General features: G+C 40.8%; 1 long non-coding RNA gene across 1 annotated transcript; it reads right to left on the reverse strand.

Annotated features, from left to right (window-relative positions):
• Positions 1-970: 970 nt before the first annotated feature.
• LOC115656531 lies at positions 971-21,810 on the reverse strand. Its single transcript, XR_004001689.1, has 3 exons — positions 21,531-21,810; positions 2,966-3,066; positions 971-1,433 (listed from the first exon to the last, which is right to left on the reverse strand). It is a non-coding gene; the product is annotated as an uncharacterized LOC115656531 (long non-coding RNA).
• Positions 21,811-26,695: the final 4,885 nt, after the last annotated feature.

Here is a 26,695-nt window from a genome sequence, read left to right on the forward strand (position 1 = left end):
CTTAGATTCAAGGGGCCCCCTCTGGCGTGGGGCCCTGGGCAGTTGTCCTGCTTGCTACCCCCTAATTCCATGCAGAAAAACAGTTGCTGTGGCACAGGTAGGCCATGGAGTTTTTACAGCATGTTGGGGGGGGGCCTCAAATGATGTAACAGTGGCATTGCAGCTCCTATCCCCTTTGCCTTACAGCCCATGCCAAAAGGGGTGTGACCTAAAAGGCATGACTGGCAGGACAGATCCCTAGCTGATAAAACTACCCTAACAGACTAATAAGCTTTTACCATTGTTTAGTCCTGCAAGCTCTGTAGTGTTATGGGAGAAAGGTCTGTTGATATTTAATTGTAGGACCAAATCCTGCCATCAGTTATACCCATGAAACTATTTTGAAAGCAGTGGAATTGCATGGACATAACTAAGGACAAAATTTGGCCTGCCCAATCTTTATTGATAATGTATCAGAAAGAAACATACTGACTTTCAGATCACAGACATGCACTTATACACATCTTTTATTTGTAAACTGATCAGGAGTCACTGTGAGACCAAAATAAAAATAAAAACACAAGAACCCACTATGCCTTTTTATAATCACTTTTCCATGTAAAATGTGGAACTGCACTTCAAAGGTTACCTACGTCAGAAGAAGAGGTATAGAATGGATGGATTCAGGATTAGGGTACATGGGAAGGAAGCCTGTTACAGACGGATCCAGTGGAGTGAATGCTAAAAGTTAAGAAAATAGTAGTTAGCAAGATGCAATAGAGGACACTATTAGATGTTTTCTTTTACATTTTCTACATTTGAAAACATTCATTCCACAATGGTATGATGCCAGGGAAGTGTAAAAAGCTAAGACCACTTACTCAAGTGAAGCCCTGTAAATTTAAAAGAATTAACATTAAATGAGCAGGTAGCAATCAATTCAAGGAGGCCTTTATTAAATAAGATCAGGCAGAGTAGGTGGCTAATGGGTGACAATCAATGCTAAGAGTATTCTGTGCTTTGGTTAGTTCTACTCAGAGTCATGGTTGAAAGTTGACCACACCCTGCAGCTGAGATCTGTGTGAAGAGCTGGTCAAGTCTTTCTGCAGCCCAAGCAAGTTACTAACGAGGTGATCAAGTAGTAGAGCAGTCAGAAATTGGAATGGGGAAAAGCTTCAACTGACCACAGTTTATGAGAAAAACAGAGGTAAACTAGCATGAAAAGCAGCAACAGGATGGCCGGGAGCTGAGTGGTTACAATGTTAGACAGGCTCTGGAGTGGTAAGTGGAGATACATTAGGTACAAGGAGGACTGCAGATCATTTATTTCCAAAGTAGCAGGGAGGAAACTCTTTCAGTTCCTTCTTGTTTGGATGTCAGCAAACACGTAGATACTCTTGTGCGGGCCAGCAAACCAAGTCCTTCCATCTTCCTCTGATCCTCTTGGGTCAGGCCTGGAAAGTCAAATATATACTTCAAGTCAGAAGGCTGTGTAGAATGCCTTTGATCTGACCCTAAAGCTCTTTAGATGGAAGTATTGAAAGCTTAAAAAAAATGGATTGCTATTATAGTACTAATACATCATATTATAAAGAGATTGGTACTATAGTGCCATCACTTTTAATTATGTGGTAGATGTATTATGCCTAAAGCATCTTTATAAATTGTTCCCAGATAATCTGAAGATCTGGCAAGTCTAATAGGCAAGTCCCCTGCACATTCAGCTGAAGGCACAAAGTTGGCACACAAGTACATCACTACTCAATGTGTGGAACACAGTCAAACGAACAGAAAAGGGAATACATCCTGCACCTGCTGTTTGAGCAAAGAAATAACTTCATACAAATAGGAGTCTGTTGCTACCAGAGACCAGTTCTACCCCAAGAATACTTCCAGTGTTGAAGTGAAAGGAACTGTCCTAATTTACACCAGCTGAGGATCTGGCCCTTTGAAGATATTATAAACTGGGAAAGCTTTGACATTTTATTTGTATTGTCTGATGAACCTAAAACTGTTAAAGAGTTTACAAGATACTTGTAGGGCTGCAGTGAGTATCTTCCAATTTGCCTGAAAGTCACATGGATTTAAACTAAACAAATAAGTGATATGGGTCTACAATGCATTTGGGGGGCTAATGTTAGGCCTCAATATTATAATATATTTGTGGATCCCTACCACTACGTGGAACAGTATAGAATCCACCCATGTGGAGCTCATTGCAGGATAGGGGCATTTATGGCCAATGGAATCCAAAAGCACAACAGAATAGAGTGCAGATGAGACATAGAAGTGGAAGAAAAGATGAGTTTGTGACAGCTCCAGTATATCGGGTATGTGCAAACATTATGGAGAAAAAACAGATTTTAAACATAACTGTACATTCACATTTATTTATAATCGTAGAGGGTCAGAATCAATTCAGCTTAAGAGGAGACATCTGTGACTTGTAGATGCCAACTGGCTGAGGGGGTGTATAGGATCCCTATGTCTGATATCTGCATAACTTCCCCAAAGAGTGGCATTTCAGGTCTCTACCAAGAGCCAGTACAGGTCATTCTAATCACCTCAGAATGTTTGCACAGAAACTAGTTTGAGAGAGATGGAAAATATTAGATTCCAAAACTTAAATTAAAACTTGTCACCCGAGTCGAGGCATGGGCCTAGAAGGGAATGTTTGTGTTGCATGCGACCATTGGAGAACTGGTCTCTAGCAGGCATAGACAAGGCTTCCTCACACAAAGGGCAAGTGGTAGCAAAGTGCCTCACAACCCTAGGTATCCCTGGGAAGGGTCACAACATCACATGCTGTATTTGTACCTATTTAATAAAGGAGAAAGAGTGCTCTTTGGTATTGCAGTCCATTATTTTCCTAAGAGGAGCAATATCCTGCCTCTGTCAACAGCCAACACCAGTAACTTCAGAGGAAGGTTTAAGCTGCAATATGCAACTACACAATAAACTTCCCACATGGAAATTTGTTCCTAACCTTCATCAGCTAATGATTGCTTCATGCTCTGAAGAATGAGAGTTTAGATCTCTTCCAAAACTCCTCTTTGCCAACTGCAGCACACCACCCCAGCTGTGTGGCTATGTAAAAAAAATAAAAAGTTTGGATTATAATACAAGCACAAGAAAGAAAAGTTAATTAAATCTAACTTTTAATTTCCTGACTTTTGTGCAATTATGCTAAACATAATGTCACATTTGAAATTGGCATTAGCATGTAATTTCTGGCGTGTCTATTTAATAATAATAAAATAATAATAGAAAGTGTTTAAAGTATAGGAGGTGAAAAAACTAGGGCTGTCAAGCGATTAAAAAAATTAATTGTGATTAACCACACTGTTAAATAATAGAATACCATTTATTTAAATATTTTAGATGTTTTCCACATTTTCTACAAGGTCAAATTTTAGAGCCTACAAGTCCAATCAGTCCTACTTCTTGTTTAGCCAATCGCTCAGACAAACAGGTTTGTTTATATTTGCAGAAGACAATGCTGCCTGCTTCTTGTTTATGTCACCTGAAAGTGAGAACAAGCATTTGCATGGCACTGTTGTAGGCAACGCTGCACAATATTTACATGGCAGATGCACTAAAGATTATGAACCTTGATGCTTCAACCACCATTCTAGAGGACATGCGTCCATACTGATGATGGGTTCTGCTCAGTAACAATCCAAAGCAATGTGGACTGACGGCTGTTCATTTTCATCATCTGAGTCAAATGTCACTTGCAGAAGATTGATTTTTTTTTGGCGGGGGTGTTTAGGGTTCTGTAGTTTCTGCATCAAACTGTTACCATTTTAGACTTCTGAAAGCATGCTCCACACCTTATCCCTCTCAGATTTTGGAAGGCACTTGTGACTTCAGATTCTTAAACCTTGGGTCAAGTGCTGTAGCTATCTTTAGAAATTTCACATTGGCATCTTCTTTGCATTTTGTCAAATTTGTAGTGAAAGTGTCCTTAAAACGAACATGTGCTGGGTCATCATCCTAGACTGCTATAACATGAAATATATGGCAGAATGGAAGTAAAACAGAGGAGGAGACATACAATTCTCCCCCAAGGTGTTCAGTCACAAATTTAATTAACACATTTTTTTTAAATGATTGTCATCAGCATAGAAGCATGTCCACTGGAGCAATGACCAAAGCATGAGGAGGCATATGAATCTTTAGCGCATCTGGCATGTAAATATCTTGCAACACAAGCTACAACAGTGTCATGCAAACTCCTGTTCTCACTTTCAGGTGACATTGTAAATAAGAAGAGGGCAGCATTACCTCCCGTAAATGTAAACAAACTTGTTTCTCTTAGCGATTGGCTGAACAAGAAGTAGGACAGAGTGGACTTGTAGGCGCTAAAGTTTTACACTGGTTTGTTTTTGAGTGCAGTTATGTAAAAAAAAAATCTACATTTGTAAGTTGCACTTTCATGATAAAGAGATTGCACAACAGTACTTGTATTAGGTAAATTAAAAAATACTATTTCATTTATCATTTTTACAGCATAAATATTTGTAATAAAAATATAAAGTGAACACTCTACACTTTGTATTCTGTGATGTAACTGAAATTGATATATTTGAAAATGTAGAAAAATACTTAATAAATTTCAATTGGTATTCTATTGTTTAACAGTGTGATTAATCACGATTAATTTTTTTTGAGTTAATCACATGAGTTAACTGCAATTAACTGACAGGCCTAGAAAAAACCTAATCAAAATGCCTGAGAGAAGTCCTATTCAGTATAAAATAGCTGTTTCTGCCTGGTGCACAAGAGATATATGTTGAGGGAGTTGAGGGAGCGGAAGTCGTTCTTAAAGATCTGCCCTTCGTATTTCTGTCAACTCTGCTTACAATGTGGACTATGATAAGATCATGCCAGAGGCATGTAGGTAGCTGTTCACAGGAAAAAGAGGACGTTTGTGGCAGTTAATTCCAGTTGGATAAAAATATAGAACAAATTCATACATTTGTAATACAGATTTCTTTGGAGGTCACACAGTCTATAGTCACTCTCTGTAACAGAGATAATACCATTTCCCAAATACTTATAATTTTATCCTATGAAGTAGGAGAGTAGTTATCCATAAATCAAGTAGTTTAATATTTGCAGCAATAATTCACTACAGGTGCAAGAGTCCAGGCACAATTATTAGGGCTCCATGTCTGTCATAGAGGTCGCGGAAGTCATGGATTCCGTGACTTTCTGCAACCTCTGTGACTTCTGCAGCAACCAGTGTGGCTGACCCCAGCTGCTCAGGTGACCCCAGGGACAGCCACATCACCCACTGCTGGAGCGGCTCTGAAGCCAGCCACACTGGCCACTACTTAGGCAGCCTTGGGCACCGCCTGAGCAATGGTCGACCCCTGACAGCAGTCCCTGGGATGGCCAGAGCAGCAGTTGTTTCACCGGCCCCAGCTGCAGCCCCCCCAGGCCACACCCCCCACCAGCTCCAGCAGCACCACTGCCCTCTAGAATTCAGTCAGTATTTATAGTATAAGTCTTGGATAGGTCACAGGCAATAAACAAAAATTCATGCCAGTGACCTGTCCATGATTTTTACTAAATCATAGGCTTAACAATGATTACACCTCCAAAAGAAGGCTGCAAGATTGACATTCATGAGATGACAATCAAGACTTAGATGTATAATTCTAAGGTCTATGCTACACTGTGTTGCTTTATTGTCTGTCTCTCTTGTCCATTCGTATTCAAATCAATGATCTCCACTCATTACTCTTCCTTGGCTGAAAAGGCTTCTACCAGCAAAATCATTTGAAACAATATCCTATTAAAATAAAAGTCCCCTCAACTTCCAAGAACAGAATACAATCCTTAATTTTTCATATGTATTTAAAATGATATGGCTACCAACTTACCTCATTTATATGTACTCTAAGTAATTAATTTCAATTCATGGTCAACAAAAACAAAATTAGTGACTCCTGAAACTCTGTCATAAACTAGCCATCTGCATAGCGGCAATAAATTCCCTGAGCAATTCCTCAGTAGAAATAGATGAGCACAGAACAACACGCAAAATAAGCTACACGCACCAAAACTTCTCTTTGTCTTTCGAAAGCTACCAACCAGTTCTTAGTTCTTTAATTCAACATGTGAAGTTCAAGGTTCCTAATTTAAGCTGTCCCACAGGGGGATATTTACACATCCCAACCCTTACACTTACACAAGCTCTCATTGTAGTTAGTAAGAGTCTGCCTGTACGAGTGTTGCAAGAATCAGTAACTCACAGAGACAAAACTGGATCAGGCCACATCACTCATTTCCATGGTCAAGTCCACAGGAAGAGTATAAAGAGGATGACGCTTCTGTGTGGCTAGCCCAAAGCTCATGGATCCCCCAGTATTTGCAGAAAGCCAGGTACATGTTCATAGATGTCCTAGGTCTCTTCAAAGGCTCTGGAGCTAAGGTGTCTCCCCCACTCCTCAGGCTGACACCTTGGAAACCATCACCATTTAAAATGAAGCTGAGCAGAGCATTGGGACATTTATGTTAGAAAAAAAACTGAACTATTACAGATAGAATAACTTCAGGCACAGATTCTCTGCTTGGACTCTATTCCTTGGTTTACAGAGGTGGTGTTTGTCTTAAGCAATTGAAATGATTTGGTTCCCCTTGCCAGTTGCTGGCATTTTGAAGGCCTCCTGGAGGATTATTTTCCTTCATCTGCTTAATATTTTGAACAAAAATAATTTGACAGCAAATGGAAAGCAAAATTGCACTGTGGAGCATCTGATTAGAAAACTATTTGAAAACAGGATTTTTCCACATAAATCAAATTTTCTTTCAGCAAAGACATCTTGATGATAAATTTAGTGAAGCATTACATATAAGTGAGTCTTTGCAGTGTGATGCCATTTATACTGGGAGGCAACATTGCCCAGTGGACAAGAAACTGGCCTGGACTCAGGATAGCTTCTATTCCCAGCCCTGTCCCTAGCCTATTAGTGATCTTGGGCAAGTCATTTCACCACTCTGTGCCTCAGTTTCCCAGCGTGTAAAATGGGGGTAAATATTACTGACATTCTTTGTAAGATGATCTGAGATCTACTGATGAAGAATACTATAGGACACAAGTATTGTTACTGATTAATTCTCTTCCTTATTTCAATCCACTTTTGTTAGAATAATAGCCTGGTAAAATACTATATTTAGCACCTCCTGTAATGCTGTAATCCTGTAATGCTGCAAGCAGCCCTCATCTCCAATACCTCTTGCTGTCTAGCTGCTTTTCACTGAGTCTTTCTTGGCTCAGCCCTCCAGCCAAGTCACAGAGTTCAGCCCTCTTCCAGGGAAGGAGCATCCCAACTCAAAAGAAACAAATCTCTTAACCTTCCCTTCACACCCCAAAACAATTGCCATCACGCATGCACACATACCCCAACAACCTCCGTACAGTCATCAATCCTCTCCCCGGCTCTGTAGAGTTCCTCCTCACTCTGTCACACAGGGCTGCCTCACAGGAGACCCAGCTCCTCCTGAGCCACTGACCTTAAAATCTTCTTCTCTGGAGTCTCTCTTCTCCCCAGCCAACTTCAGAAGTCCTCTCCCTGCATGCACAGTCTCAGCTTCTCTCTGCCAGCTCTTCTATTGTTCCTTTCCCCCTTTGTTCCAGCCTTCTTCTATATTCCAGCTTTCCTAGCCTTGACCTTCTTTCACAGGGCTTAACTCCCTACTCAAGGCCCTTACCCAGTCCTACCCTTCTCTCACCCTAGGGATGCTCCCTTCCCCTCCAGCCCCTTTCTCTTCCCAGCCTTCTCCTAGTCTGGCTAGGACCTCAGGGCTTCCTCAAACTCTCTCTCACCATCCCATTCTATTCCCAGAGTGATAATAGACTCTCTCTGTACATCCCCTTTCTGCTAAAACTTCCTCTCTTTATACCAACCAGCCTACTCCTGCCTAGCTAGGCTTCATGATCAGTTAATCCTGGTTCTCCCTCCAGGTGCAGCCTGGCATGTTAATTGTCTTCTCTGGCCCACCTTAGCCATTCAGGACCTGTGTGGGATACACACCCCATCACAAGCCTCAACACTGCAGCTCACCACTTTGCCTTGAGTTATTGATTGTTTTTTACTGTCTAATTATTTTATTGTGTAAGTGGTTCTCATGGACTCACTTTCTAGATGGAAAAATGTGGGGATGGGTAAGGATACTTACAAGTTAAAAAGTATGCATTCCTTTAAATCAGGCTTCACAAAACATAGGCTTGAGCACCAACAAATGTTGAACTAGTTCTTTCAGAGATCAGACCTGTGAACCTCATTACTTAAGTTCCCTGACAGAAAGAAGGTGTCTTCCAGACATGATAAGTTCTATGTGCTATTCTCCAAGTCAGTAATAAAGTACAGAGCTCAGTACACAAATCCATTTACCTCAGAGTGGGTCCTTGGAATCCCTCTTGAAACTCTGAGGATTCTAATGTTTCTCTCTTAAACCAAAACTTTGCAAAGTTATGGGGATTTGCTTCCAGACATTTCAAATAGCAAGTATGTGCCCTCTATAGTAGCTCCCACTCTGCCAGTGTTGTAATGATATTTTCACAATGTCATTTTAAACTATTAAAAATGTGGTGGTGGGGGAGTAATAAATGATTAACTGTAGCATTCAACAACACGAGATGGTGTCCAGCTGAATTAGAGCTTGTTCAACTCCTATATAAATCAGTGGAGATGTGCCTATCAACTTCAACAAGTATGGGATCAGAAACCTTAGAAGTCAAATATCAAGTAGTGCAATGGATACAGTCTCGTGTATTATACTGAACATTTCATTGCAGCAGGAAGTTAATAATAAACACCAGTAAGTAGGCATTATTATAACCTCTCACAGTGGAACTTATTAGTTAGAAGTTGCTTTTCCTATTTCATTTTATCCTCATATATTATGAAGCAGCACTGCAGATAGAATGTCTACTTTTGATTAAACAGGTGTATGGGACCTTCAGTGCCTTACATACTTGTCATTACCTAGGTAATTACATTTGTTTCCTGCATAATCATTTTTTAAATTAAATGTATTCTGAGAAATATTTATTTGCCTGTTATAATGCAAAAAATATTTCTGTGATTTCTTTTTTAAGAAAAAAAGTAAGTTAACATACCCTAGAAAGATTAAGATATTGGCCTGAATGCTCTTTTGCCTATACTTTTTATCTAGAAGGTTTAGATTACTGTAGCTGTTTGGCCAGTTGATGCACACAGCAGCAAGGACTGCATCCAATATCTCGGGATTCCTCAAAGTCATACAAAATACAACCAGCTTGAAACCCTTCCCAGTAATCTGGAAAAACTAAACATCACCCCTGGATACCTCTAAGAGGCAATATTTCCCCACTCGCAAGCACTGGTTCTGGGTGTAAAACGTATTAGAAGAAATATAAAAATATATATATAAAGAAATATAAAAAAAACTATTAAAAGAAGAAACCACAGCATTAAATGTGGGAAAACACTACAACAAAGACTTGAAAGTACGCAATCCATAAGTAACACACCCACCTTACCGTATCTTGGGCAGTGTCCTTTTTCTCGGTTTCCCACCTGATGGTGGGAAAGTCCAAGAGACGAATGTCTCTGTAGCACATTGCGACTCCCCGTTTCTCACCACTGCACCCCACTCACAGTTTGTTGTCCAAAGTGAGCAGTGTCCCCAGAGTTCAGGGATGCATTCATGTGGGTTTCCCACCTGCCCCTGAGGGAAGGTGTTTGAATGACACTTCCACCTCTTCTCCTATGTGTCTCTGCTGCTGCTCGTCATTGCTGTTGTCATAGCCGCACAGCGGCCATGCTCTGTTCTGAGGTTCCACAACTTAGTCCAGTTCTCGATTAACTCAGCTCTTTAATGATTTCACTGGGTAGGGGGAACCACTCTGCTACTGTTGCTCCTTCTTCTGCATTGCCTTTTCACCACAATATTGTCTTCTTTTCTTACCAGGTCTATTGTTCAGCCCCCTTAGACAAGCTTCTCAGTAAATTCAGCTATTAGTGATCACAGAGAAAGAACCATGAATCTCAAATGAGTCTAGTCATCTCTGTCTTTTAATGCTGGAGTGGAAGAGGGAATCAAATGGCTTCTCACCAGGTAGGAACCCTGTCCACAACCCCTCTGAATTTACCTCAATTTGGCATCACTATCCCTGCTTAGCAAGTGAGGTTGCAGCTAGGATGACCCCCTCAATCAGGCATGTTAGGTACTGTTCTGCTGCCCTTTACTCATACAATAAGAATAACAACATTTTGTTATCCCTGTATTCAGTACTAAAGTGAATGTTAACTCCGAACAGCCAAAGCAGATCAGATTGGCAACAGGGCTTTGTCTGCTGATCTCCCAGGAAGAGTAGGTGTGTCTGTGCAAATATAGTCTGCTCTTGAGGGCTTTTCCCCTGGTTCATCACTAGATGTCAGGGGAGAGCTCATTCAGACCCTGTTTACTTTATTTTAAAACAGTAAGTGTACATCAGTGATGAAATTCATATCTGCTTCTTTTAAACAATTTGTTGATATTGGCAAAATGATCTTTTAAAATACAGTGTAAAGCATAAGACAAGTAGCCTCTGCAGAGATGAGGGACAAATCTAGAGGTGTTTTGCTCTCAGTGTCTTATAACTGAGTGTTTAGAAAGTCAGAAGTGATACAGAAACATACATGACAATCCAAGAGACTGTGTAAACACAGCAATGGTGCTGAGGAATTATTGTTTAGTTTGGGAGTCACTCTAGTGTTTGGGGTTCCAGGTAGAATTTGTAATGATTTGGGTTCATTGACAGTTTTGAAGTCTTCTGTCATTTTGAAAGGTGGAAATTCAAAAGAGTTTTTATCTGTACCATTTTGTGCATGACTCAGAAATAGGCTCCTCCAACTTAATGATGCAATCCAGAAAGACTGACATGTTTGGATCTGGGGTTTTAATATGAATTCCTTCAAAATTTGGAGTTTTGGGGGAAGTTGGACTTGAAGTAGTGCTCTGGGTCCATTTTGACTGAATTAACCAGTTACCAAGGCTTACTAGGTTATTCCACTTGTCATAACAGCAATATATATAAAAAAGCTGAGGTTCTTACTGTTCTTCCATTGTACTTACTGTATTTTCCATCATGTTGAAATGGAATGAGGTTCATAAACATTCTGAAAATATCACTACTCATAATAGTTATATCAACATTAATACAAGGCTAGTCTGAAAATGGAATCAAATGGTATTTCCTTTCAGTGTTCCTTTAGGGAATTAAGATTAAATTTAGAAATATAGTATCATTAAAACAATACATGACATCCTTTAGCTTTAATATGTACAAATGACATAACGTGCTCCTCTTTAAGGGAGGCATACAAGTATAATCTCCTCTTTCTCATACCCTTTTTTTTACTGGCTCCCAACTCTGTAATCTTCACTTATTCAAAACAAAACAGGCATATGATATCAGGCATTAGAACTGAAGTTCCTGGTATTAAATTATCAGTATTTGCTGATGCTATCCTGCTGTTTATAAAAAAATTTACTGCAGCCAAACCAAAAATAATGGTTTATGTGATATCTGATTTAAGTCAGATCTTGGGATATAAAATAATTTGGTCCAAAACCAAGGTTCTTCCTGTTTCACAGCCCCTCAGCATTACTTAACAATTGGAAACTAAATTGAAAGAATACAAACATGAATTGCCAAGGGATGGAGTTGAACTCCAGTCTGAAAGATATACTGAAGGACAACTTTGGTCCAGTAATGCAGAACATAAATAGCTATCTCACATAAGATAGACCAGCTCAGAGCATTCTCTGTGAGGCCCTTTGACTACAGAATAAATTCATGGTAGGAAATGAATTCATCTTCAGGGCACACTATATAGTCCATCTCTTTGAGCAGGATTTTGGAATGGGCTAAGGGGAAAGAATTTGAAGAAGTGGAGATTTTGGTTTAGTTTGTATGGTTTGTATTGCTACCTGTGGCTATATGTAGAAGGATGTGCATATGAGGAACGTGCTACTTCTTTAGTTCTTAATGATCATACAATGCCTTTTTATATGATGAGAAGGGCACCCAGAGCCCAGGACAGGCATTCTTTTTTATGTGTGTGATTAAAATCCAAATCAATAAAATAAATATGGTGGGTCTTCTAAACCTCAGGTGCTGGGGCACAATAAGTAAAATTAAACTTTGTTACATCTTCATTACCCTTTCCAGGCGTACCCACTTCATATTCCTTCTGCACACTTCAAACTATCAGAAACATAAATCTCAAACTTACTTTGCAGTAACAAAAGCCGAGGATAAAGTCCTCCAAACGTCTTGCCAAGTTAAAAAACAGAAGAGTAAAAATTGCCAAACAGACAAATGGCATTGAATCTGCTGTATGTTTGTAGGATCTGACAGGCAGACACGGGCAAAGACTAAAGTGGAAGCCCGTGAAGCTTTCATTTATATATCATACACCCTGAGAAATTCAAAAACACCCCCATGCCTCCAGCCTCCCAATAACAAAGCACACTTTGAAACCTTAGATTGAAATCTCTCCTTGTCCAAGGAAGCCCTCTCCAAGTCACCACAGAGCTTGGAAGCAGCAGAGCCCTCTCCACTCATTCCCCCACAACAATACCTGTTGTTACTGCCCTTTCTATTTTTCCCCACCCACACACAGTATGTGAGAGTAGGAACCAGTTAGGGGAGATGAATGTATAGTTGGATGGGAGACGTTAAAGAGGAGAAGGGAAACAATAGAGGGGGAAATCACCACAGGAGAAAGTGGGACCTATCAAGTGGGCGGGTGGGTGGAGGAGGAGCCAGCAAGGATTTAACTAATACAGTGGAATGCTGGAAGCTGCCAGAACCTCGTCTGCACTAGGTACCCATCAACACTATCAGTGGCTCATGTGAACTGGTGGTAGCTCTGGAAAAAATATTTCAAAAATTGTTATGTGCAGATGCAGCCATCGGGTCTTCCAAGCTAGGCAAGACCTGAATTTCTTCCAGATCTTCTTAATTCATTGTAAAGGAGGAATAAAGGGCTACATTTAAATCTCAAAAGACAACTCCACACTTAAAGGGCCTCCTTTGAACAGTCTGCCATCAAGCTATCAAATGGCATGTAATCTCTAAGGCCTGGTCTACACTGGCAGGGGGATCGATCTAAGATACACAACTTCAGCTATGAGAATAGCGTAGCTGAAGTCGACATATCTTAGATTGAAGTAAAATTACTTACTTCCCGTCCTCACGGCACACCATGGCTCCCCCTTCAACTTTGCTTCCGCCTCTCACCGAGCTGGAGTTCAGCAGTCAACGGGAGAGTGATCGGGGATCGATTTATTGCGTCTACATTACATGCAATAAATCGATCCCTGATAAATCGATTGCTACCTGCTGATACAGCGGGTAGTGTAGATGTAACCTGAGAGACAATGTAAGTGGAATGCTGTATTTTACTAGAAATTTTAATACACTTAAAAAAATTTTTTTAGAATTGGGGAAAACATAGAAACTCAAACATAGAGAAGTATAAAAATATAATCACTCACTGAAAAGTTTTATACTTATTTCTATAATTTTGGAAAAACTAGATAATAGTGGCATAATTATACAGCTTAAATCTTCATTGATAGCTATCTGTTCCAAGAGGGAATGAATGAGGCTTTCAATCTCTCCATTTCACACTACACACACAGATTACACACACCCCATCCCTTAGAATACACCAAAGAGAATATCAGGAGAATGCATTCGCCCTCTTTTGCCCACACATTGAAAACTCACATATAAAATAGTAGGCAGAAAGGGAAAATCTTTCAGAATAAAAGTTGTCTATTAAAGATATCTTTTGAAAGCTATCTGAAGCTTGTAGTGCTAGCCCTCGTTATGGGCTGACCTCTTTGGGGTGCACTCAGCTAGGTGAAGACTGGATGATATAAATTTACCAAACACCTTCTCTATAGAACATTATTTCATTCACTATCTGACAGACTTCATCTGAGGATGGCAGGGTCAAAATATCATTTTTCTACCAGCTACGTTTAATTTCTTCTGCTGTACCAAACTGCTCAGTATATATTAGCATTAAACACTAGAAAATGTACAGAAGGTAACAAGATACTGGTCCTGTAAATCTTTACTCAAGTGAGTAACTCTTACTTATGCCTTTAGCTAAATGTACATCAGTGGATGTAAGTAAGGACTACTTGTGCCTAAGGTTTTACAGGTTTAGATCCATTCCCTTTCATTGCCAGGGAGATAGACTAGATGACCTAAAAGGTCATTTCCATCTATAACTTCTGTGATTCTGACCATCCTTACAAATGGTTTAATAGAGGGTAAGAGGAATAAGCCGCCCTTGTCCTAACAGCATCCACTCAGCCTCATTTAAGATAAATGAAGGCTACTTCTAGGAAGGCAAAAGAGCAGAGTTGCTAGGGAGATAAATCTCACTATTTTTTGCAGACAGATACAGATTATTCCTCTGAGTGCTGCAGATTGAAAAAGTCTTTTAAAAACAGTTTATGTATACTTTAAAGGTGTCCAACCCTTTCTAAGTGCAGAATGAAATGCTCCTGTGTATATTTTTTTGTTTTTCAACTAGTAATGACTGTAAGGATATTAAAAGATGTTTGTGTGTTTTGGGGTTTTTTTTTTTTTGTTTTGCTTATGATTGACCGTCTGTTTTAAGAAGATATACCATACTCATTAACAGTTCTTACAATCTCATTTATTCTGAAGGGGAAGTACTAAAAGTTGGACAGTAAGACTCTAAGATCTTTTTCAAAGAATGCTGTCAGAAAATCACAATCCTTCTATAGAATGAATATAGAGATGCTCATAATTCACTGCTGAGTTTTATGTTTTCTCTTCCCTGTGGCACTTTATTTTTCTGCAAACTGAATCAAGGCCAAAATACATAACTTTAAATAAATTTGAAAATATTGGGCCAAATGGAGATTCTCTAGGAATGGCCTGGCCCACTGTCTACACTGGCTTTTCTTATGCATCAGATATTAATCATATAAAAATTGAAGAAATTATCCTATTTTTGTTTAGTTTTTGATTCCTTAAAACATTCTTAGTTTGGGATATTAAGAGCTCTTAAAAGTAAACAAAGGCTTTTTTTTTTTTTACCAAAAGTAATGTCATTCGGATGTATGTGTGCTCACTCACACCTGAATTCATATACATGAACATTTTAGAAAATCAGAAACTAAAAAAAAAAAAGGTTTATTTATTCAAGCTTTATACATTGCTGCTATCTGAGGCACAGACAAGTCATTAGAGTGGGCCACCGTCATCCTATTCAAGCCAGTATTTTCTCATTGATTTCATGTTACGTTCTTTGGCCTTGTGAGCGTATTAATCTAAACGACCTGATTCATGGACTAAATGCACTCAATATCCACTAAAAACCATGGTGTGGTATTGGGGACTGTTTTTTAAGGGCTGTGCTTCCCAGAAGGAGTCTGGGTGGAGCACTAAGAAGCTCTTGTTACGCACAACCAGTTGGAACTAGACAAAAAATAAAACAGATCTTTTGTAAGCTCCTTAAGCACTGCATGATCACTAAACACCACAAATGGGATCATTATCAGGCCCTGAGATCTGGGAAGAATTTGATAATCAAAGTTCTGTGGTGACTCTTGGAATTATGTTCTTAAGGCAAAGTTAAAGATAAATTCCTCTGAGGAGGATTTTCCTGCAAAGTACACTAACCCTTTGAATTGGATGGAAAATATGACCAATATCCTCTGACTTGTCTCCAGATTCTGTTTTGTTTTAAAACCCTTCAGGACACTGAAAGCAGAAGTCAATCGTATTTTTTCTTCTTTAAATGTCTCTCAGGGACAGACCTCCTGCTGCATGTCCAGCTCTTGCTGATGCACTTTGGGCTTGCTCTTGTTACCATTCTACACATGAGGAGCTTTGCTATTGACTTCAAATGGGGAAGAATGAAGCTCATGGCATTCCTCTAATAGCATGTAATTCCTCTCCCTCTCTTCATGGGGCACCAAACATAGGCCCTAATCCTGCAATGAGCATCATGCAGGTGACCGCTGCACCCACATATGCTTCCTTGCACAGATTTGGGACCTAAGTTGGGTGTTTTAAGCTTCATGTCATAGCTTTAAAAATTTTGCAGATGTAGCAATCAGTATCTACTCACTACTACATCTGTTCAGCCATAGGCCTTTTCCTAAGGGGCTTATGTGGTGAAGCAGGAATTTTCTGTAATATTTTGTATGACTATTGTGTGTATCTCAGTTTCCTCTAGATGCTGCATTGTTAGCCAGGTGGTGAGAAAGGTCTGTTTGCTCTCTGAAGACGCCCAGAGTTCCAGGTGTAACTGATACCTTGCTGTCATGGGTTTGGAGCCCAGGGCAATGGAGAATCCATGAAGACAATGGCAAATCCAATCCCTGGGACATTTGGTACCTAGCTACTAAAAACCATGGATAGCCCATTCCCTCCAAAGGAAGCCAGCCATGTTTGACTAGCTGGGGAACAAAGAACTGAGGAGGGGCCAGGTGGGACTGATCCAGGAACTTGGATAAAGAGCAGACAGAGGGACAGAGCAGGAGCCAAGGGTTTTGCTACAGCTTGGCTGGGGCTCTGGGTTAACCAGAAGGAACTCTGCTGTAGCTTTCTTTTCTCTGTGCTAACTAAGGACTTCCTATGCTGTGTTCCAGTTGACAACTAAACTTTTCTGTTATGACAACACAGTGTGAATGTGAACTGCAGAATGTGGTGGAATGTGTCACTCCCTAAGATTGTACACATCTCCCTCAAGGGTCTGCCTCAGTGGGACTGGCTGAATGGAGCTCACAGTGTGAAGCAGGAGTGCTAAAGGACCAGAGGTAGGGGTGCTAGAACGGAGGGGAAAGGGTGCCATGACCGCCCCACTTTTTAACAAAAGAAACTGCTGTAGGGATTGGTGAGGACAACGAGCGCTGGGACACCCTGCCTCCTACCTGCATCTCATGGGCAGGCTCCAGGTGGAACTGCAGTTTCTGGCCCAGCTCCACAGGCAGCAGGTAAGTCCCGTTCCAGACAGAGGGAGCCTGGCTGGGGCTGGGTGGGGTTACCCTCTGCAGTGTCCATGGATGCAGTTTGGGGGGCACTGGCTCCCCAAAGACAGGCAAGATGTGGTGTGTGTGGAGGGTATATGCTGAGTCACTGCCACTCCCCTCCCCCTCGGATTTCTGTGAGCATGGAGCTGCTCTGCTCTGCCAGGGTGGGGGGCTCTGTCCTTCCCACACTGTGCCTCTTTTCCCCCAGAGCCCCTCACCACCAGCATCTGGGTCACTGCCTCTTGCAGGGGTGAGGAGAATAGGCAATGGGGAAGGGGGAAAGGATGAGGGGGGAGGGAAGGAGATGGGGCAGGGAAGGGAAAACTCAAAGCTATCAGGGGAAACTTGCCTGAAAGTATGATCTCTGCCTTAGTGTGTGGAACAGTCTCCCAAGGGAAGAGCTAGAAGAAACTCCAAGGCTTGGGACTTTTAAAAGGAAACTGGACAAAACATGCAGTAAGGATCAGCCCTGCATTGGCAGGGAGACAGACTGAGCCGGGAGTGCTTTTTCCCTTGTAACGTCTAGAATTCCATCCCACAATTCTGAAAGTACAAATTCTGGTACTAAAGGCCTGGTGCCTGAATCCCATTGCACTGGGACTGTGAATTAATACCCTGATCACAGGCGCCAACTTTTTTCTGCGCCGGTGGCCACTCGTGCCTCTGGCCCCGCCTCGACTCCACCCCTGCCCTAAAGTCCTGCCCCACTCTGCCCCTCCCTGCCCCTATTGGACCCCTCCCAAAATCCCCGCTCCAGCCCCACCTCCTTCCCAAAGCGCACCACATTCCCCCTCCTCCCGCCCCCAGGCTTGCTATGCGAAACAGCTATTTTACAGCACAAGCGCTGGGAGGAAGGGAGAGGGGAGAAGCAGGACATGGTGGCGCACTCAGGGGAGGAGGCAGAGCGGAGGCAAAGGTGAGCTGGGGCAGGGGCAGGGAGCTGCCAGTGGATGCAGAGCACCCACCAATTTTTCACTGTGGGTGCTTCAGCCCCAGAGCACCCACAGAGTCGGCACCTATGGCCCTGATATGCAACACCTACTGATCCAAAAATTCAGATCTTGCTGGTATTACTGCTGTTTTCAGATGCCCTTGTGTTTAGATGAAGCCTTACGCTCAATCCCTGAGTGTATCCCCACCATACTGCGAGCATGCATTCTGACACTGCTGTCCTGCTGTGTGGATCCCAGTGTGCTTGTACTGTGAATTTTTGGCACGCACACAGGGCTATATTATCTCATTGCGCTGGTAGAGCTAGTTCCCTGGTGTAATGATAACAGTATGCTAGGAATATGAATCCTGAAAATAGTGCCCTGTTGTGATAATCACTTTGGACTGTTAACATGAATCCTTTACTTTTGTATGCAGTGTTGTTGTAGCCCTGTTGGTCCCAGGATATTAGAGAGACAAGGTGGACAAGGTAATATGTTTTATTGCAGCAACTTCTGATGGTGAGAAAGACAAGCTTCTGGGCTTACACAGAGTTCTTCTTCAGTCTGTAAGCTTGAAAGTGTGTCTCTCTCACCAACAGAAGCTGGACCAATAAAAGATATTACGTCACCCACCTTGTCTCTTGAATATGAATCTGTCGTTATGGCCCTGTTGGGTGCATCCTAATATACTGAGAGCATGAATCTTGGCCAACAGAGGAGGAATGTATATCTTAATGCTAGTAGCCTGCTGTTTAGACCGTACTCCACTCTGAGCCTCGGAGTTTTAATTTTGACATGTGTATCCTGATGCCAATCCATGAAGGCAGTGGAGCTGGGAAATAAGGTGAACACAGGGCTTGCCTTACAGGTGGGCACCATTGTCAGGGGCGTACTGTGGTCAAAAGGCAAGGAACAGGGTGGCTTGGGGTGCGAAGACATGGAAGGGAGCTCAGAAGAATGTGGGGAGAGGCAGAAGGACCCAAGGGTAATGAGGGGGATTCCTCCACCACTTTGGCCTTGTCCCATCACTCACTTTAAAGAGATTCTGGTGCCCTTGACCAGAGGTCCAGCCCAAGGAGGTGGTGAAGCTGCATGGCTTACCCTGGAGGAAGAGTGAGACCCTAAGGGGTCTGGCTCACTGAAACGGTCCTCCCAGAGACTATTCGAGAACTGAAGCCCTAGCACAGGGGTGGGCAAACTTTTTGGGCCGAGGGCCACATCTGGGTGGGGAAATAGTATGCAGGGCCAGAGCAGGGGGTTGGGGTGTGTGAGGGGCTCAGGGAAAGGGATTGCAGCAGAGGAGGGGTGCAGGATGCATGAAGGGGCTCAGGGAAGGGGGTTGGGCGCAGGAGGGGTGTGAAGTGCAGGAGGGGGCTCAGGGCAGAGGTGCAGGAGGGGTGCGGAGTGCGGGAGGGGGCTCAGGGCAAGGGGTTGGGGTGCAGGAGGCGCCGTGAGCCGGATCCAAAGCCCTGAGGGGTCAGATCCGGCCTGCAGGCCGTAGTTTGCCCACACGTGCCCCAGCATAATCCCGTGGATCCATGAGGAGGAGAAAAATATGGCCAAGTACTATTTGTACAAACTCCTGCAGATTAATAAAACTATCAAAACTTAGGGGCAAGGCAAGATTATTGGTTGTTTAAATCAATCAACTCAAAAAGGTAATTAACTTTTTATGAAAGTCCTCTTAAAGTTGGATTTGAAAGGGAACATAATTTAAGCTTTTTAAGCTTTTACTAGATGCAATGCTGACAAAATGTAGTGTAGGTAAAATAAATCCACTAACGTTATCAACATGGGATGTCTGCTAAAAGTATGCACTAAACTAAAGGCATCTACATTCTGTATAGTGTTTCAAAACTTCAAATAAATCCTTACAGTCCCATAAAAAAAATTAAAGTATGTTGTTGAAGGAAAAGCAGTCCTTAATATGACATGCCCATCACCAATGGAACTGACTGCAGGATGGATCAATCCAACCACATTCACAGATAGGCATCAAAGAAAATCAGAGGACCAAAAAAGAGAGGTTAGACACTAGGGAAAGTACCTTTGATATGTATTAATATGTTAAATTAATGTTAAATCTTGAAACTACCATTTGATTCTCATAATGATTTCAAACTTTAATGAAAGCCAAATTGAAAACCATTAATTCTGCATCCATTCTTCTTTTTAATATATTTTTCTTCCTTGGTATATAGTGAGAAACAGATCTAAAGGACATATTTTGTTATATATTTTATGTGCTAATATTAATAAAACTCTTAGGTAGTCTGTCACATGAGCAAAAATGTTTGATATACAATGTCCATCATTAGTGTCTTAATTATTTACCAAGGACAATGAGCCCTAAGAGTATCTGACGGCAGTGGAGAACAGTAGCCTATTATTATATTCCTAGCACATGGGCAAAAAACTGGGGCACTCGGTAAAAACAATAGCGCTTGAGACCAAATGGTTCAAGAGATTGGTGAAGATTTTAACTTTATTATTTACAACTTCCTTCAACAACATTTACAGATATCAAGAATATCCAGTTATCATAAATAACAACATTTTTGGAAGAGATTGTTGTGCTGTCTGCAGTGACTTGGGACCATGAGTGCCAACCTCAGAGCAGCCTGAGGGCAGGGCAAAAACTGCAAACTGGTTTATGTTCTATCATTCGGTTTCCAATCCAGTAACAAGCGTGAACTCCTAAAGCACTATAACAGTCTTACCATGGTCACACACAGTCACACACAGTGCCACTGAGCATTCCAATCTATCTTCCCAGCAAGCTGACTATGTGACAGACAGACACACCAAAAATCACAACAATATTCAGTTTACTTCCAGTCCTTGTTATGCCAAAATTTGGACCTCAGGCATTCCAAGAATGGTTTGCCTAAGACTATGCAATTTTCTTTATTTAAAGAGGTAATCAGGTAGTGGTCCGCCCTAGACGAACTGCCAGGGTGTTACCAGGAGCTTGTTTCTGACCCGCAGAGGGCTCCCCAGAGCAAGCTAATCTTGCTAACCCTGAAAGGACATGGATACAGCCTTCCGCTCAAGGATGGACACACAAGCAGTAGTTTTTCGAAAACAAAATAATATTTATTTAAAAAAATTGAATAGTTATAATATATCTAATAAAGGAAGAAAGGAAAAGTACATAGAGCATAGTAAAACACAATAGATTTCCATTTAAAAATCATATAATAAAGTGGCACAACAAAATAAAAGACACATAATACACAGGATATATACAGACCATATAGCAGTTAGAATGTAATAGGCATCTGGAGACCCAGCATACCCAGTTTTAATGTTATAATCTGGGACCATACTTAATATAATGTAATATAATGACCTTTACACCTATACGAGGGATCATTACAATGTTACAGATTTAATACAAATATTTACTTAACGCTAACATCCTGTGAGTGGTGATCAGCCATCACAGAATGGGTGGGGTGCATCTCACTCGAAAACAGACATTCGGCTTCAGTAACAAACACACTCAGGCACTCCTTAACAAGAGACAAATAAAAAAATCAGACTTACATTGACACCCAGAATCCCTCTGTCTCGTCTGAGGGTCCTTCTGCTCTGTCAATGTTAAAGATGAGGATATCCGTGCCTGGGGAAAGATAGTTACTGCTGTTTCTTTTAGGGTTATGGAATTATCTGCCAGAACTGCTGCAGGAGGGGCGTTAGCTGTTTTGTAACTGCCTTAGAAGCTGCTGCCCTCCAGAAGGTCCAACTGCTGTTGTTTCTGCAGGTAGCTACTTCTTGGAATCTTCTGTTCTTCAGCTCTTGTGTGTCCACAATATTCATGCAGCTCCGCAATGGTTGCTTTCCCAAGGCCTGCTCATTAGCATAGATAATTAGCCTGACTCAGTCAATCAGTTTTCAGAGATTAGCATAATTGCTATTTCTGTCTAGCTCCTCCCCATTACATCATCCTATTTTTAGATAGCAAAGCTCCTCCCCTTGATGCCACCTTGGGTAGAGCTCCTCCCTATGACATCATCTTTAGCCTTAGCTCCTCCCCTTGAGGTCGTGAGAGAAATTCTGCATCATTCCCTATTAGTGATGGAATTTTCCATACCCTAGCCCTGTGTCTTCCACAGAGGTTTATTGTGCCTGCCATTTTGGATTTCCAACGCTAAACTGTTACTAATTACTATTTATCTAAAGCCTTAGTCTTAAAACTAACTGCTGTTTTTTCAAGTCAGAGTGTCCTGATACTGTAACTACCTTAATTATATCAATAGGAAGAGGGAATATTTTTATGATCTTTAAACCTCTTTTCAGGTTTTCTTTTAAAGGTGTTGCAAAGTCTTTCAGAGCATCTAATAGCAAAATCCTTCATTACATCCCAAGGGAGTTGTCACTTACTCAAAGTCATTTGTACTCAGATCCAAACCAAAAACAAGGCCTGTAGCCAATCGTGTAATAAAATGGACTAAAGATTTATTAACTAAGAAAAGAAGTAAGAGAGTTATTTGCAAGGTTAAAACAGGAAACACACACACAAAAATGAGTTACAGTCTTTAATTTTAAAAAGTAATATAAGCTTCTGTAATAAGCAGCTGTATACGTCCTTTAGGCCTGACATGCCAAGCAGCATGGGTATCTCTTGCATATGTTTAGGAATCTTTGCCCTTCAGAATCCAGACAGCATAAAGATCCCAGTTTCTCCTTTTCAGGGATTTTGATCCCATTCACCGAAGAATACAAACCAATTGATGAGTTCATGTGCATGTTTCCCCTTCCTGGAGGAAGTAAGAAATGCAATCAACGAGGTCTCTGTCCTTTGATACTACACAATGCCTCATTTGTCTTCAGCAGACCATCTTATGTGCGGGACGAGCACTTTCCCTTAATTAATGATCCTTTTCCTGTTTGGTGAGTTACACAATTACAAAGGTTTACAATGCAAACACTCAATAGAACTTTATACCAGGGGATACAGATATTATACGTAGGATTAATACATGCAACATCCTACAAGCATTCCTTGGCATGATCTGGTACCTTGTCTTCCAGCATCATAGGGATATTAAAGCTCATGCTTCAGGACTTAATCCAGTTACTAACTATTGGAAGCCAGAATGAGACCTAATGGGGGCCTATATCTGCTTATTGTGAGGTTCTTGCACCTGCCTCTAAAGCAACTGATACTGGCCACTGCCTGAGACAGGATATGGCTATTAGCCAGGATGGGTAGGGATAGTGTCTGTAGCCTCTATTTGCCAGAAACTGGGAATGGGCCACAGGGGATGGATCACTTGATGATTACCTGTTCTGTTCATTCCCTCTGGGGCACCTGGCATTGGCCACTGTCAGAAGACAAGATACTGGGCTAGATGGACCTTTGATCTGATCCAGTATGCCGTCCTTACATTCTTGAGACTGGATGGGATGAACCTTGGGTCTGCTTCAGTATGGCAGTTCTTCTACTCCTATGGGTTCAGATATAAAATAGACAAGTAATGATCAATGGTTAACATTTGTTGGCTCTTTGGCCAAAATAAATTCAGTTGGTGAGCAAGGTCCAGTTCATGGTAGACAATTGTATTTAGGAAACCTCCCTCATAATTGCCACTTACTGATTTTCTCTGCTGAAAGACTAAACTACATACGTGTTGTCAAGAGCTGTCCTTCCTGCCGAGTTGACCCACATTGGTGGGAACGGATGGGGTGATTTAGACTATGGATAACTTTACAGGTTTGCTGTACCTTCTGGAGGGCTTTAGTTTCAGAGGTGTCCATCCAACGCCATTCACCAGAGCTATGCTCACTTTTAACTAAAAAGAAAAAAAAAAGTCAAGAAGTGTTAGAATAGGGAGGTGAATTTTAATACAAACCTCCTGCATAAATATGTTTGCTACCAAAAAATTGCAGATAAAGATTAGCATTGCTCCACAACTTCACAAATGCAAGCCCTTCCCAGTGTACTGTTGGACTGGTCCAAAACCACAAATAAAATTAAAAAGAAGATCACACAGATGGCAAACACGTCCATGGTGCTCAGTGAACCAGGACTGCCAACAACAAATTAAATTAACTCAAAAGCTCTCTCAAAAGCCCAATGTTACTTTGCACCTTCAACCATCAAAACAGTCATAAGCAATATCCATATCCTTCTGTATTTTTGACCTAAATACCACCATAGACTCAGCTTTCTGGGTATTATTGACAGAGAGCTGGTTCCATAGCCAAGCGGCATAATTTACTGGAAACTACAGCTCACAGGCTTTCCAGAATATATTAAGGGCAGCCCAAATAGCCATTTCAGAGCTTAGCAGCCACCTAGTGGCATATGGTGATAGAACACCAGTCGCACATTACAGCACAGCTGTTAATGGGACTTGTTTGTAAATGAAAATGTTAAAATCTATGGGAACAATCACTGGAAGCCAAATATAAGATGATTTAGAAGATGCTGTAATACATAATTAAAGTGAGGTGGCATTTTGGTATTAGTAAGATATCAAGCTGCAGCATTTTGTTTAAGCTGTGAATACCATGATAGGTAAACCTGCAACTAGATAAAAAGAAAACTTTGTTTAGAAATAACAATAGCTATATATTTAAGATCAGAGTGCAGGGAAGACCCTGCAACCTGTTGTCATATTAGCTTTCTTTCCTACAAAGATTAACATTTCCTAAACACCATGCCAGACCAAAGGCAAAGATCTTCGTATACTAAGAGCTCTGACACAGAGGAGAAAACAGTGTCACACAGATGAAAAAAAAATATGACAGATCCCAAAAGAGTCCCTAAGTAGAGTGGACTTTTAGTACAGCCAGTATCATTCACTATTAGTGGGTAAATAAAACAAATTTAAATCAAATGCAGGGTTAAATCTACCCTCTGAAAATCAGTGCAAAATAACAGTAATAAAAGTATTTGAGATAGATGACAGTGAAATGTCAAGCTAAATTGATGAAAATAATGATCCATTTTATAGATGATATAAAGAGTTTGTCCTTCAGTTGATATTAATAAAAGTATCAGTGTGACTTTCATAATGAATAGATATGGAATAGCAGATTTTATTCAGATGGAGAATTTCCATGCAATAGGTTGCTTCGTGCAGAATTTTCCCTTTTCCTTGCTGTATCCACTTTTTAATCCTGATCATGGGAAGGAGAGGACTTGGAACTTTCATCTATTATTTTAAAGCAAATTCTTTTCACTGATTGTGTGTGAATATACACAAAAATATTACAATATGCAAATATTCAACCTAATATAGCTAGTAGTAAAGGAGTCAATTATGTAGTGGATTATGGTGGTGCCCATTACAACATCATAATTAAGGTTACATTCTGATTTGCATTTAAAGTAGGACTTCAACTCCTTTCTTTTACATAAAAAAACAAACAAACCATGTGTCTGCCCAAAATTTTCAGCACATAATCTCCAGACCATGCTTGAATTTTCTTGAGTGCCAAGAAAATTGCTCAATTAGTTTTTGTGCACTAATCAGTTAAAAATTGCCTCCCAAAAAGTTCACATTCTGAATTTCATGTTTTCGGTGTGAGGGGAGCAACTGTAGACAGGCCAAAAAATGGTATGGGGGAACACCTCTCAAGTTACGTAATTATTTTGTGACTTCACACACACAAAAGAGGTTTCTTCATCATAATTTTGAATCCTTACACACCATAGTCAGCTGATGTGATGGAGAACCATATTTATGTCAACTTCTATTGGTTTTTGAGGTTGTATGAAGAAGAGTTTTTGAACAGTTTTGTAGATTGGGATCTTCCTTGCAGCACGTCATGCCCCAGGTAGGTCCAGGACCTGCATGACACTGTTCAGCCATTTCACTTCTGACTCCTGAAGCTTCAAGGTGTCCAGAAACATTGGCACAATAGCTTTGCTTTCCACTTTGAGATCAAGAGCCTCTCTCCAAGCATTGCCCATTCCCATTCAGTTTCCTCTAATTGTTTCCAACCCCATCATATCTTTCATCTAGCCCTTGTACTGTTCAACCTGAACTTGAATGTACCTCCAAAACTGTGCCAATCTATACAGCTGCTGCTAGAGCTATCTTAAAGTTCACATTCTGCTTACTCTTCCCATCAGTCAAGTTCAAGTATTCATAATTATATTATTATTTATTTATATTACAGTAACACCTATAGACCTCAGTTAGGACTGGGGCGTCACTGTACAAATATGTCTGAAGGCCCTGCCCCAAAAAGCATGCAATCTACTTACATGACTAAGATTCACAAGTGAGTAAGCAGTTTTACCATTCTTGAAATGATTACGTCTGCTAATTACTATCTATCATATTTCAATATTTTAATACCAATTACAATATGTAAATGAGTTGGACAAGTGCACCATATGCTAATTTTTCTAATATTAACTTCTCATTTTGTGAATTTATTTTAAACTAGTTTCACTGAATTCAGTGCCAGCAGTTGGAAAGAAATGTATAGATGCATGATTTTAGTCCTTACATAAACTTGCTTCTCTGAAAACTGCAAAGATTATTTTTTGCACTATTTGCCGAATTCCAGCAGCTTTCCTTCTGTATGCAGAAAAGCTAGAGTGTTCAACATGCATTCATGCTTCAATTTTATCCACCAAAAATCTCAGCTACCAAAAATAGTTCTGATTCTGAGCTCACACCAGTTTCTTGACTGGTTTAACTCCACATCTCCTTATTTACATTTGTGTAATTGAGATTAGAATCAAGTAC

The sequence above is a fragment of the Gopherus evgoodei genome, chromosome 8 (genome assembly GCF_007399415.2).
Source record: "Gopherus evgoodei ecotype Sinaloan lineage chromosome 8, rGopEvg1_v1.p, whole genome shotgun sequence".
In the NCBI taxonomy this organism is placed as follows: domain Eukaryota; kingdom Metazoa; phylum Chordata; order Testudines; family Testudinidae; genus Gopherus; species Gopherus evgoodei.